The 12,013-nt window shown below is 43.5% G+C and overlaps 1 protein-coding gene across 1 annotated transcript in view; it reads right to left on the reverse strand.

Moving 5' to 3' along the window:
• The window catches only part of ELAVL4 (ELAV like RNA binding protein 4), a 105,763-nt gene that overhangs the window by 91,084 nt on the left and 2,666 nt on the right, over positions 1 to 12,013 (reverse strand). The window lies entirely within an intron of this gene.

Consider the following 12,013-nt stretch of genomic DNA (forward strand, 5'->3'; position numbering starts at 1 on the left):
TATGAGGAGAGGCTGAGGGAACTGGGCTTGTTTAGTCTGCAGAAGAGAAGAGTGAGGTGGGATTTGATAGCAGCCTTCAACTACCTGAAGGAGGGTTCCAAAGAGGATGGAGCTCGGCTGTTCTCAGTGGTAGTAGATGACAGAACAAGGAGCAATGGTCTCAAGTTGCAGTGGGGGAGGTCTAGGTTGGATATTAGGAAACACTATTTCAGTAGGAGGGTGGTGAAGCACTGGAATGGGTTACCTAGGGAGATGATGGAATCTCAATCCTTAGAGGTTTTTAAGGCCAGTCTTGACAACGCCCTGGCTGGGATGATTTAGTTGGTGTTGTTCCTGCTTTGAGGTCTCTCCTCCTGAGGTCTCTTTCAACCCTACTCTTCTATGATTCTGACATCCCTAATGGTACACTCATCCTAAACTGCATTTTTGGCTCTCTTATGTTGGGTTGAAATGGACAGAAGAGCAGGCTTCAGTGGGAAGAGGCTGCAGAAGAAACAGCCTACACAGAGCAGCATGAGAATCGGGGAATGTAAATTAGCGTGAAAGCCACGTTTGGACATCATCTGGACTTTCTCTGTGAAATTCTAACTGAGGATCGGGCCCAATATTTCAAATTCCTTCTAATGTCTAGCTTGTACCTCAATTTGTCCTCATCAGAAGAACAGGTTCTAAAACACAGAGGAAAACCATTTCTTCTCTTAAATGAGTGTCTGAAATTTCAACAGGAAAGAAACCAGAATCTGCAAGCAGTATTACTCTGTCCCTGTGAAAAGCTTTACAGGAAAGGGTTTCAAACTTCCCTTCGTCTTGCTGGATGATGTGACTGTAAATAAGAATATCAACAGAATGGATAGGGAGGAGGGAATCATATTAAACCAACAAGAGAAGCTTAAAAAGTGAAAGGCATAACTGCGCAGTCAGGAAAAAGAGCCTTTCACCGAGGACAGGAGGTGAAGAAACTTGATTTTAGAGAACATGGATGGTAGGAGGACAACAATCTGTACACCCTTAATTAATCTCTGAAAGCATTTAGTGGATGATTAACATTTAATTTTTTATCTAGCCTATCTTGAAACCCCCCTCCTCAGCCCCAACACTTGGGGGGGGGGGAGGGGAAGAGACCATCTAAAAGTCTCGAATTTTTTTTAAAATAGACCCATAAATCATCCTACACAGAGCTCCTGCATTTACTTTTTGATCTGATTTTTAAATGTAGCAATGGATGTTATGTTAATCACCCTGATTCACATCTCTACTTCCTTCAGAAATTTACTCATTAACTAGACCATCTGTGTAAGGGGAGTGGCGGGGTGTGTTCTATGCTGCCACACCATACAAGGTCAGAGCATAAGAGGGGAGTAGGGGAGAATAGGGGGGGAAGCCTGGCTATTAGCTTCCTTCCCTTCTGCTACCAGAAGAAGATATCTGGGCCAGGCAGCGAGTTTCTCACCTCTACAATCACCCTGCCAGCTGGGGAAAAGTGGACGGACAGCAAGTTCTCTACCTTTAAGGTCCTGCTGATGAAGTGGAAACCTGGCTGGCCTGAGAGTTAAGGTGCATCTACACTGTATGCTTCTTTCGGCAGTACGTAGCATACATATTTGTGTAGCCCACCAGCAGTACAGACAGTGAGGCACAGCTTAGGAGAGTAAAGTAATGCCCGAAGGTTGTGGGCTACACGGCTCTCTTTTTGCCCAAGTTGTGCCTCTCAATCAACACTGCTATTTTTAGCAGTGTAGCGTCCTGCTGCAGGAGCCTTTATCCATCGCCGGAATACTCGGGCAGCGGAGAAAGGCTCTGGAGGAGGGGAGGCAGCGTGGAAAGGCTCTGCCAGCTCCCTGCTGCTGGAGCCCTCTTTCTGCTGCAGAGAAACTCTGGCAGAATGGAAAGGCTCCAACCAATGAGAGGCTGAAGCCTTTCGCTGCTGTCTCTCCTCTGCCAGAGCCTTTCACTGACACACACAGCTACACACCACAATGTGGACACAGCATGCGTTTCACTGTGGCGTGTATCTACACACAGCCTTACTGTTGAGTCAGCATACGATGGTGGGAAAATAGGACGGAATGGAGAAAGAAGAGATGTCGAGTCATTTAAAAGAATAAAGGCAATTTCCATTGCCTGTGAAGTCTATCGGATGGACTGGAGCTCTCTAGCACAGCATGAAGTCTCACTCTCCATAGGCAGGATTTATTGCTGCTGAACTTCTCACTCACCCTTTGGCAGTGTTATACAAGACACTGACAGAAATACTATTTCACCTCTACATAAACCCATGTTTTAAAGGTTACCTGCATATAATATTACAAAATCCTGCAACTTTAGAATAATGCTCCGAACCCAGATGACCTGTGTAAGAGCAGCATTCAGAACATTACTAACTTGAAAAACACTTAAAAAAAAAATCTCTGACGCTGCAAGGTCATTCACTGATCTCATACGAGTAAAGAGGCACCACCAATCAAATTACTCCAAAGATTTTGGCACTCTCTCTTCCAAATTCACTAGCCTTAAGCTTCCTCACAACAGAGCAAATTGGGAAAATATGGCATTGATTCTCCTTGTACCAAGATTTAGGCCTTTTCTGACCAACCAGCGAAGTACACTTACTCTCAGCAAGATCTTTGAGAACCCGTGAAGGGCCACGAACTTGAATTTGTTTCCGTCTGTGTATATCCAGAGGGTGCTTTTTGCTACCATTAGGCTAACTGTATTATGGAAGAAATGAAGAGGGGTCTTGGAGCATGTCATAATAATATCACTTTTCAGTTATCTAGGGCCTTTCATCCAGTGTTCTCAAACACTCCACAGGCAAGAGTTCTGCATCTTATAACAACTCAACTGGGACACAGTGGATCAGAAAATTACACAAGCCTAAGGGCTAGTCTACACTGGCAGCACTTTAACATGGCTTGTGTGGTCATGGCACAGAGCCTCTCCCACCTCAACGAAAGGTACGGCTTCCAGTGCTGGTGCATTGTTTACACTGGCGCTTTACAGCGCTGAAACTTGCTGTGCTCAGGAGGGTGTTTTTTTACACCCCTGAGTGAGAAAGTTGCAGCACTGTAAATTGTCAGTGTAGACAAGCCCTAAGTACGTGACGGAACCTTCAAACCAGATACACAAGTACTAAGGGTATGTCTACACTACGAAATTAGGTCAAACTTATAGAAGTAGGTTTTGTAGAAAGCATTTTTATACAGTCGAGCGTGTGTCCCCACACAAATCCTCTAAGTGCATGTAGTCGGCAGACTGTGTCCACAGTACCGAGGCAACCATCGACTTCCAGAGCTTTGCACTATGGGTCGCTATCCCACAGTTCCCGCAGTCTCCACTGCCCATTTGAATTCTGGGTAGAAATCCCAGTGCCTGATGGGGCTAAAACATTGTCGCGGGTGGTCTAGGTACATATTGTCATGCCCCCGTTCCCTCCCTTCCTCCGTAAAAGCAAGGGCAGACAATTGTTTTGCGCCTTTTTTCTTGAGTTACCTGTGCCGACACCACACCATGGCAAGCATGGAGCCCACTCAGCTAACCGTCACCGTATGTCTCCTGGATGCTGGCAGACGTGGTACTGCATTGCTACACAGCAGCAGTTTATTGCCTTTTGGTAGCAGACAGTGCAGTATGACTGGTAGCCATCGTCGACGTAGTGCTCTTTTAACCAGGGGCCTGGGCAAACATGGGAGTGACTCAGCCAGGTAATTTCCCTTGTTTCGTCTCATGGCGATTGAGTCCTATGGCAGTGCACTGCAGCCAGCAGAAGATGATGGCCAGCAGTCATTCTGTACCGTCTTCTGCCAAGCACCCAGGAAGTGATGATGGCTAGCAGTCGTACTGCACAATCTGCTGCCAGCAAGATGTATAAAGATAGATGAAGTGGCTCAAAACAAGAAATAGACCAGATTTGTTTTGTATTCATTTTCTCCTCCCTCCCTCTGTGAAATCAACGGCTTGCTAAACCCAGTTTTGAGTTCTATCCTTGAGGTTTTGAGTTCTATCCTTGAGGCGGCCATTCAGTTTCTCGCAAAGCCACCCCCTTTGTTGATTTTAATTCCCTGTAAGCCAACGCTGTAAGCCATGTCATCAGTCGCCCCTCCCTCCGTCAGGGCAACAGCAGACAATCGTTCCGAGCCTTTTTTCTGTGCAGACGCCACACCACGGCAAGCATGGAGCCCGCTCAGATCACTTTGGCAATTAGGAGCACATTAAACACCACAAGCATTATCCAGCAGTATATGCAGCACCAGAACCTGGCAAAGCGAAACCGGGCGAGTAGACGACGTCAGCATGGTTACGAGAGTGATGAGGACATGGACACAGACTTCTCTCAAACCACGTGCCCTGGCAATGTGGGCATCATGGTGCTAATGGGGCAGGCTCATGTGGTGGAATGCCAATTCTGGGCCTGGGAAACAAGCACAGACCGGTGGGACCGCATAGTGTTGCGGGTCTGGGACGATTCCCAGTGGCTGCGAAACTTTTGCATGTGTAAGGGCACTTTCACAGAACTTTGTGACTTGCTTTCCCCTGCCCTGAGGCGCAAGAATACCAAGCTGAGAGCAGCCCTCACAGTTGAGAAGCGAGTAGCAATAGCCCTGTGGAAGCTTGCAACGCCAGACAGCTACCGGTCAGTCAGGAATCAATTTGGAGTGGGTAAATCTACTGTGGAGGCTGCTGTGATACAAGTAGCCAATGCAATCAAAGATCTGCTGATATCAAGGATAGTGACCCTGGGAAACATGCAGTCATAGTGGATGGCTTTGCTGCAATGGGATTCCCTAATTGTGGTGGGGCCATAGATGGAACTCATATCCTTATCTTGGCACTGGAGCACCAAGCCAGCGAGTACATAAACCACAAGGGGTACTTTTCAATAGTGCTGCAATCAACGTGGGATGGCCGGGAAAGGTACATGACGCTCGCATCTTCAGGAACTCTGGTCTGTTTCAAAAGCTGCAGGAAGGGACTTTCTTCCCAGACCAGAAAATAACCATTGGGGATGCTGAAATGCCTATAGTTATCTTTGGGGACCAAGCCTACCCCTTAATGCCAAGGCTCATGAAGCCATACATAGGCAGCCTGGAGAGTAGTCAGGAGCTGTTCAATTACAGGCTGAGCAAGTGCAGAATGGTGGTAGAATGTGCATTTGGACGTTTAAAAGCGTGCTGGCGCAGTTTACGGACTCGGTTAGACCTCAGCGAAACCAATATGCGCACTGTTATCGCTTGCTGTGCGCTCCACAATATCTGTCAGAGTAAGGGGGAGACGTTTATGGCGGGGTGGGAAGTTCAGGCAAATTGCCTGGCTGCTGGTTACGCACAGCCAGACACCAGGGCGGTTAGAAGAGCACAGGAGGGTACGGTGCGCATCAGAGAAGCTTTGAAAACAAGTTTCATGACTGGCCAGGCTACGGTATGAAAGTTCTGTTTGTTTCCCCTTGATGAAACCCCCCGCCCCTTGGTTCACTCTACTTTCCTGTAAGCTAACCACCCTCCCCACCTCCCTTCGATCACCGCTTGCAGAGGCAATAAAGTCATTGTTGCTTCACATTCATGCATTCTTTATTAATTCATCACACAAATCGGAGGATAATTACCAAGGTAGCCCAGGAGGCGTGGTGGAGGAGGGAAGGACAAGGCCACACAGCACTTTAAAAGTTTAAAACTTATTGAATGCCAGCCTTCTGTTACTTGAGCAATCCTCTGGGGGTGGAGTGGCTGGGTGGCCAGAGGCCACCCCTCCGCCTTCTTGGGCGGCTGGGTGAGGAGGCTATGGAACTTGGGGAGGAGGGTGTTTGATTACACAGGGGCTGTAGCATATTAGTTTGATCCTCCAGTAGCCTCAGCATTGAATCCTGCCTCCTCTCATCACGCTGCCGCCACTTTTCAGCTTCAGCCCTCTCTTCAGTCTGCCACCTCTCCTCCCGGTCATTTTGTGCTTTCCTGCACTCTGACATTGTCTGCCTCCACGCATTCGTCTGTGCTCTGTCAGTGTGGAAGGACAGCATGAGCTCAGAGAACATTTCATCGCAAGTGTGTTTTTTTCGTCTTCTAATCTTCGCTAGCCTCTGGGAAGGAGAAGATCCTGTGATCCTTGAAACACATGCAGCTGGTGGAGAAAAAAAAAAGGACAGTGGTATTTAAAAAGACACATTTTATAGAACAATGGGTACACTCTTCCACGGTAAACCTTGCTGTTAACATTACATACATAGCACATGTGCTTTCGTTACAAGGTCGCATTTTGCCTCCCTCCACTTCGTGGCTAACAGCGGGGAACATTTCTGTTCAGCCATAGGCAAACAGCTCAACAGGAATGGGCACCTCTGTGTCCCCTTAAGAAAAGCACCCTATTTCAACCTGGTGACCATGAATGATATCACTCTCCTGAGGATAACAAAGAGAGTGAAAGAACGGTTGTTGTTTGAACGCCAGCAAACATACACTGCAATGCTTTGTTCTACAATGATTCCCAAGTACGTGCTACTGGCCTGGAGTGGTAAAGTGTTCTACCATAGTGTATGGAATAAGACTGCCCTCCCCAGAAACCTTTTGCAAAGGCTTTGGGAGTATATTCAGGAGAGCCACGAATGCCAGGGCAAATTAATCATTAAACATGCTGGCTTTTAAACCTTGTATAGTATTTTAAAAGGTACACTCACCAGAGGTCCCTTCTCCACCTGGCAGGTCCGGGAGGCAGCCTTGGGTGGGTTCGGGGGGTACTGGCTCCAGGTCCAGGGTGAGAAACAGTTCCTGGCTGTCGGGAAAACCAGTTTCTCCGCTTGTTTGATGTGAGCTATCTACAACCTCATCATCATCGTCTTCCTCATCCCCCAAGCCTGCTTCCATGTTGCCTCCATCTCCATTGAAGGAGTCAAACAACACAGCTGGGGTAGTGGTGTCTGAACCCCCTAAAATGGCATGTAGCTCATCACAGAAGCGGCATGTTTGGGGCTCTGACCCGGAGCGGCCGTTCACCTCTCTGGTTTTCTGATAGGCTTGCCTCAGCTCCTTAAGTTTCACGTGGCACTGCTTCAGGTCCCTGTTATGGCCTCTGTCCTTCATACCCTGGGAGATTTTCACAAATGTTTTGGCATTTCGAAAACTGGAACATAGTTCTGATAGCACGGATTCCTCTCCCCATACAGCGATCAGATCCCGTACCTCCTGTTCGGTCCATGCTGGAGCTCTTTTGCGATTCTGGGACTCCATCATGGTCACCTCTGCTGATGAGCTCTGCTTGGTCACCTGCAGCTTGCCACACTGGCCAAACAGGAAATTGAAATTTAAAAGTTCACAGGCCTTTTCCTGTCTACCTGGTCACTGCATCTGAGTTGAGAGTGCTGTCCAGAGCGGTCACAATGGAGCACTCTGGGATAGCTCCCAGAGGCCAATACCATCTAATTGCGTCCACAGTACTCCAAATTCAACCCAGCAAAACTGATTTCAGCGCTAATCCCCTTGTCGGGAGTGGAGTAAGGAAACTGATTTTAAGAGCCCTTTAAGTCGAAAAAAAGGGCTTCGTCATGTGGACAGGTGCAGGGTTACATCGATTTAACGCTGCTAAATTCGACCTCAACGCCTAGTGTAGACCAGGACTAAGAGATGTTCAATGGGGCATATGAGGGTTAATGGGAATTGGTGGTCTGATCCCCTTAGGCTCCTTTGAAAGTCCCACCCTAAAATCACATTAATTGAATCAGGCTTTACAAACATCAGGCCCCCTTAAGGCTTTATCAGCACTGAATGTTTTCCTGATTTAGTCATCAGTTAGCTATAACAACAAACCACTTGTGTGGATGCAGTTAAAAAGCACTCATACCAATAGAATTTATGCCAGTATAACTGCATCTACATGTGGGCTTCCATCGACATAGCTATGTTGGTTAAAAAACAGGGTGGATAAAAATCAATGATTGTTTTGATAAAAAGGTTTTTGAGGAAAAATCCTATCTAAAGATAGTTTTAATTAAGATACATTATAGCTCAAAAATATCTCATTGTGGAGTAAGGATTATAAATTCTAATTCTAGAGCATGAGACAATATATTCATGTAACATTTAAGAAAAGTTTTGTAAATGAGTTCCAATTGTTCATGGATTAGGGACCCAATTTTATGGGGTTCCAGGGGTCTTCTGTATAGATTATTTAGGTTAATCTTTCTATCTACCCAATATGACTCAGGGCTCAGTCTAGAAGACACATTAGCCATGTTTAGTTTTGCAGTTCTCAAACTGTGTTTATGCGTCTCCAGAAATAACATGCTTGTTAACAGCAAAAATGTCTTTAAATAAATAAATAATATATAGAGGTGAGAAATAACAGACCTCAATTCTATTGTCCCTCTGCAAATTTGTGTACACAGAGTCAATCTCTTACCGCTCTCTAAAAGTTCAAAGTTTCAAAAATGTCAATGAATAGAAGATTGTTGGGGGTGGAACAGATTTGGACAAGGAAAAGAAGTCTGGAAATAAATGTGAGAAGTGAGGGACATATGCTTGTTTTGTTATAATATTATATGTTTGCTGTTGAAGAAAAAATCCAGAATACTTAACATTGTTGTTTTATTTAACTAAAACAATTTAAATGTCTGTCTGGTGATGTTCTCCTCCTAATACAGCATGGCAAGAAAATCCTCCAAATATTAATGATTAATCTGTTGGAGATATTTATGAAGTCATTGGGAGGTGAACTATCTGCTTCAATTACCTTTGGTAAATGAAATAACCAAACAATCATTCATTTTCTGAGATAGCTGTAAAACTGATCTGAAAAGTTTTCAAAATAAATCAGGTTTCAGAGTAGCAGCCGTGTTAGTCTGTATTCGCAGAAAGAAAAGGAGTACTTGTGGCACCTTAGAGACTAACAAATTTATTTGAGCATAAGCTTCATGAGCTACAGCTCACTTCAAGTGATTATTTATTTTGCAAAATAAATCACTGTTTAAAAATGTATAGTGTGTACCTTCTAAGGTTATAACAACCAACAAGAATGCACTTTTATGTAAAAAGCCATGATTAAATTGAGTTTTCCAGACTAGTGATTTAAATCAAATCCACCATCTTAAACAAAGAAAAAAAAATCACGCCCCTAACTGACATAGCGATGCCAGTAAAACTTAAGTGTAGAACAGGCTTAAGTGACTTGTTCAAGCTCCCAAAGAGAATCTGGGAAAAAGCCAGGAATAGAACCCAAGAATCCTGACTGTTAGTCCTATGATCTAATCTCTATTTTCTCCCTTTTAACTTGGCAAACAAATATTTTTCACCCTTTTAATTGAACCTAGAATGTATATGGCCTTTTTGCTTCCCTTCTAGTATACTGGCAATAATGTTAGCACAGCTCTGAGAATAATACCGTTAATTAACTACTGTTGCTACATAATCAGCAGAGAGAAAACAAGAGTGCAAAATATAGTTTTTGTTTCTTTTGCCTTTTTCTTTTCAGTGTCAAGGTAGTGTACTAAAACAGAACAAATCTGAAAATGAACAGTCACAACCCCCAAATCACTAGCTTATACCGAATTTAAAATCACATCAGGGTACTGACGTGCTCACATCATTATTTTTCCTAATTCTAAAGAAGTACTGATGTGTTCTTTTAAAAACGTTTTATCTTTTAAAAATAAATGTATTCTTTCAACAAGACTACAGACGCTTTTGCATGGTTTTGGAATTTCACAAACCTGCATCAATTATGTGAATAAGCAACTGTAATACTTTGTAACTGTCATCTTTTGATAATGGGGCACCAAGCCTGACTCAAACTAATGCTCTTTATACTACATAATATACAGTGACTTTCAGCACGATATTCCTTCTTTCAAGCTATTAAAAAATGTTCTATTTGATTTCAAGTTACATCAGCAACAAACAGGTTTTGGGGAATAAATAAACAGACAAAAAATAGGTTACAAACAACAAATATATTTGTTTAGATCCTCCACTGGAGCCCTCTTTTCCCACCAAAGAAAAATAAAACCCAAAACCAAACCACTGAGGAAACCCGAGAAACTCATGAGCATTTTGGTCTGGTTATAAGCATTCAACAATTTAAAGTCAATCTATGACTAGCTGTAGTAGGTCATAGTAGAACATTAAATGTCTGTTTGTTGAGCTATCATTTTCAAAGAGTCTCTTTTACTGGCACCTGGAAACAGAACAAGTATAAGGCTGATCATCATTTCCTTTAAACGCAAAGGAAAACTGCCATGCAAAATCTCAGAGAAAGATCAGTGCTGTATTAAGATAGCATTTATAAACCGAACACAGCCTAAATAGGTAGACCATAATTATCAAATACATCTCAACTTGTAATTAGAAATGGTAAGAGAAAATCAGCGAGAGCTATTTTAAAAAACCCATTAGCGTACATACAGTACTTTCTAAGAAAAATAATTCTGGATCCGTTCTATGAAGGACACAGGCTAATTGTAAACAATCAGGAAGTTCTTTGGTCAGTATTAGTTTTTAATCATCATTTTCTAGCTTGCTGGTTAAATCCTTAGGTTTTTTTCTTTGTTTTTTGTTAAAAGTGAGTTTCTTCCATTGCAAAATCATTTAAAGATACAGCAGAACCAAAGAGAATTGCACGCAAGTTTAACTTTATGTGGTAACATGAAAATTATGCCTTCTTGTGACTAGTTCTCCTTTTATACAGCCATCCTTCTGTGCTGAACAAGATTACTCTATTATGATGTATATAATGATAATACCCTTAATATACTGAATGGGTCCATATTTACTACTGATTAGATGTAAAGATATCAGCATCTATTGATACTAAATTCTGCAAGATGTTTTACCATTATCCAGGTAGCTAGGATAGCTTAGAAAGCAGACAAAGTTTCACACAAGTTTACTGTTGGGAATGCACTTCCCCTAAGATTGAAAGGCAGGCACAGCTAACAGGACTTCAGCTGTGAAAATTAGAGTTTTACTTCTTTTACTTCTCCCATCCACATTCCCACATGGATACATTCACATTCAGAATACCTTTGCTGCTCTTCAAAACTGTCGCCATGCCAATTGTTTGTAGAGTATAACAATTCATACTGATGGAAACTCAAACAGAAAAAAATAAATAGCAGAAACAATCTAAAATTATTTAGATAAATACACTATGGACTTTATTCTACAAGGGGGAAGCACTACTTCCTCCTCCTTTGACTGCCAGCTGTAATAGCCCCAGAAGTCAGAGTGGGAGAGAAGGGAAAGCTCCACACAATATCTGCATGCTACTGCCAAAATGATCAGCAGTGAAATACTTAACTTAAATGTCAACATTTTCAGCTTCAGATTTCAGCATCAGCACCCCATTGAGCAAAACTGGGGAAAGCTGATATGTCTCTCACATCTATTGTTTCTATCTAGATGAAGATTTACTACTAGTCTTCACCTGGAAAGTCATCTCTGCAACCACAAGGGCCAGACAACTTTTAAAACTACAATCTTAAATTTAGTAGACGCTGATGGATTCACCAGAAAAGTTTTGGTTCAGTATGCTGCCACATACCAGCACAACCTGACCCCTGAGCTAGCAAGAGCAACAGTGACTATGTCACAGGTTTCACAAGGCTGCAGAGTTCATGCTCAGGCCCTTCCTGCGAAGAGTGGGAGAATCAGGCTTTGAAGCCAGTTACCCTTCACAAAGGTCATACAAAATAGGAGCGGAGCTCCCATTTTGTTGTTTTGGAATTATTTACCCTCCACAGTCCTTTTGCATTTATTTCTCATGAGGGATACACAAGCGAGTTATCTCCCCCAAAACAAAGAAATGACACACACAGATCAAGAGTCCTATTTACTCCATCTGATCAGGTCTCCCAGAACAGCCGGGAGACAATTGGCCATAGCTCTTCCATCTCCAAGTTTGAATTCCCTATCAGCCCCAAACAATGGTGGTTCTCTGTATACCTTCCCCCCACTCCCAAGTAAAAGAGGTCCCAGGGCCAGTAGCAGCATTTTTGGTTCCTTTGCAAACACATTAGATTGATGACACCCCTCCACCC

The sequence above is a fragment of the Dermochelys coriacea genome, chromosome 8 (genome assembly GCF_009764565.3).
Source record: "Dermochelys coriacea isolate rDerCor1 chromosome 8, rDerCor1.pri.v4, whole genome shotgun sequence".
Classification (NCBI taxonomy): Eukaryota; Metazoa; Chordata; order Testudines; family Dermochelyidae; genus Dermochelys; species Dermochelys coriacea.